This window comes from Cicer arietinum, chromosome 7, assembly GCF_000331145.2.
Source record: "Cicer arietinum cultivar CDC Frontier isolate Library 1 chromosome 7, Cicar.CDCFrontier_v2.0, whole genome shotgun sequence".
Taxonomy (NCBI): Eukaryota; Viridiplantae; Streptophyta; class Magnoliopsida; order Fabales; family Fabaceae; genus Cicer; species Cicer arietinum.
In genome coordinates this window covers 38684052-38687364 of record NC_021166.2, presented here as the reverse complement: position 1 = coordinate 38687364, position 3313 = coordinate 38684052, and positions in this window count along the sequence as shown.

The following is a 3313-nucleotide window of genomic DNA, read 5'->3' as shown; positions in this document are numbered from 1 at the left end:
TGTACCGGAAATTACAGATATGCGGAAAACGATTTTAGAAGAGGCGCATAAGAGTAAGCTGAGTATTCATCCTGGGGCAACAAAGATGTATCAGGATTTGAGGCAGAATTATTGGTGGCCAGGAATGAAGAAACATGTGGCGGAATATGTATCCACTTGTCTAACTTGTCAGAAAGCGAAGGTGGAACATCAGCGACCTGCTGGAATGTTGCAACCCTTAGATATACCTGAATGGAAGTGGGACAGCATTTCCATGGATTTTATAACCGGATTACCGAAGACAAGGAGGAAGAATGATTCTATATGGGTGATAGTGGACCGGCTGACTAAATCTGCTCACTTTTTACCGGTAAGGACCACCTATAAGGTAGATCAGCTAACGGAGATCTACATTGCTGAAATTGTGAGGTTACACGGGGTACCATCGAGCATTGTATCAGACCGTGATCCGAAGTTCACATCGCATTTTTGGGGAGCATTGCACGAAGCGTTGGGAACGAAGCTACGATTGAGTTCAGCTTACCATCCACAAACGGACGGACAGACTGAAAGGACGAATCAGTCCTTGGAAGATCTGTTGAGAGCATGTGTTTTAGATGATAGGGGAAGTTGGGATGATGTACTTCCGTTGATTGAGTTCACTTACAACAATAGTTTCCACGCGAGCATTGGAATGGCACCTTATGAGGCTTTATATGGGCGCAAGTGTCAAACGCCCTTGTGTTGGTATAAAGACGGTGAGAATATGATTGTCGGACCAGAGATGGTGCAACAGACCACAGCTAAAGTAAGGAAGATCAAGGAGAAAATGAAGACTTCACAAGATCGCCAGAAGAGTTACGCGGACAAGCGTCGCAGACTTTTGGAATTCGAACAGGGTGACCATGTATTTCTGAGAGTCACACCTACTACTGGAGTAGGTAGAGCCTTGAAATCGAAGAAGTTGACTCCGAAATTCATTGGACCATATCAGATTTCTGCACGAATTGGGCCGGTTGCTTATCGGATTGCATTACCTCCGATACTGTCCAATATCCATGACGTGTTTCATGTGTCGCAGTTGAGGAAATATCTCGCAGATCCATCTCACGTGATCGAACCAGACACAATCCAGCTAAAGGATAACCTGTCGTTCGAAGTACCACCCGTGAGAATTGATGACAGGAAGATTAAGCGGTTGAGGACCAAGGATGTTTCGTTGGTCAAGGTGATCTGGAACCCAATTACTGGAGATGCGACTTGGGAGTTGGAGAGCAAGATGAGAGAACAACACCCAGAGTTATTTATCGATGCATAGTTTCGAGGACGAAACTAATTTTAGGGGGGGAGTAATGTAAGACCCATAATTTTAAAGTACCGTTTATGTATTTTTGGTGTATTTTGGATTTTGGCTCGGAGGCTTTTAAGCCAAGGTTAATAATATTTTGGAGTTTTATAATCGAAAAGATATTTCGATGCCAATTAGAATTTCTCGTCGATAAATAAATTGAATTTAACTGCGGAAAATCCTTTACGGAGAATTTAAGGCGTTTCGGGTGAAACGGTAATTTAATAAATATCTAGATTTTGAGATATTTGTTAAGTTATATTTATTATATTTATATATGTTTGTTTGGAGGGAAAAAGAAAGGAAAACTAGAAGGAAGGAAAAGGAAAAGAAAATAGTATATAAAGGAAGGAAGGAAAAAGGAAGAAAGGAAAAACAAAGGAAAGAAAAAGAAAGGAAGGAAATTTCCAAATTTCCATCTCCTTCCTCTGAACTTCACACGAGAGCAAACCCAAAATTCCATCCTTCTCCATTTTTCGTTTTCGTTGCTTCCTTTTCTTCAAAGCTAGTGACCCAAGGTTGGGTGAGAGTTAGATCAAGGTTTTCGCAACTCCACTCTTCCTCTTTGATTCGAAAACGAAGAAAAACGGTTTTTGAGATCCAAACACAAACCCCTCCGTTTCTTCTAGATCCAAACCTCATTTCTCGAAGAGATAGAAGGGAAAGTTGCTCACCACCACGCTACGGTGCTAGTGAACTAATTTGGAAGCGGCGTTGCGAGCGGAGATTTTACCGGAATTACTCGCGGTACCGGAAACGCGCGTTAAAGCTAACGTTGAGGTAAGGGCTCCTTCCAAACTTCTAGTTTGCATTAGGGACTTATCTGTGGTTGTGTGGGAAGGAATTTGTTAGGGTTTAATGTATCGATTTGGGGAAAAACGAAACTAATGCGTTATGGGTAAAACCTTAGAGTTAGGTTTTGTTTATATTGATGAATGGTTCGTGGTAAATGAATTTGAAGTCATTGTGTAAGATTTTGGGTAAATGAAACTTGTGTGTTTTGAGTAGTGGATTGTGTCGATTTGTGTTCGTTGTTTTTGACATGCTCTTAATTGATATTGATGAAATTTGATATGTGTATGGTTGGATTTGTGAATAAATGAATTGATATGTTTTGATGTGAGAATTTGTTTGAGTTTGTGTTGTGTGGAATTTGAAAACCATTAAGTTAAATGAGTATTAAGAATGGGGAATCTCTTAATGTCTCGGTTACTTAATATTTTGTTTTGAAAATCGTTTAAGTTAACTGGGCGTTAAGAATGGGGAATCTCTTAATGTCTCGGTTACTTAATATTTTGTTTTAAAGAAAAATCGTTTAAGTTAACTGGGCGTTAAGAATGGGGAATCTCTTAATGTCTCGGTTACTTAATATTTTGTTTTGAAAATCGTTTAAGTTAACTGGGCGTTAAGAATGGGGAATCTCTTAATGTCTCGGTTACTTATTATTTTGTTTGGAAAATTGTTTAAGTTAACTGGGCGTTAAGAATGGGGAATCTCTTAATGTCTCGTTTACTTAATGTGCGTTTGTTTGTGAAAAATCGTTTAAGTTAACTGGGCGTTAAGAATGGGGAATCTCTTAATGTCTCGGTTACTTAATATTTTGTTTTAAAGAAAAATCGTTTAAGTTAACTGGGCGTTAAGAATGGGGAATCTCTTAATGTCTCGGTTACTTAATATTTTGTTTTGAAAACCGTTTAAGTTAACTGGACGTTAAGGAGGGGGAATCTCTTAATGTCTCGGTTACTTAATATTTTGTTTTAAGAAAAATCGTTTAAGTTAACTGGGCGTTAAGAATGGGGAATCTCTTAATGTCTCGGTTACTTAATATTTTGTTTTGAAAACCGTTTAAGTTAACTGGGCGTTAAGAATGGGGAATCTCTTAATGTCTCGGTTACTTAATATTTTGTTTTAAAGAAAAATCGTTTAAGTTAACTGGGCGTTAAGAATGGGGAATCTCTTAATGTCTCGGTTACTTAATATTTTGTT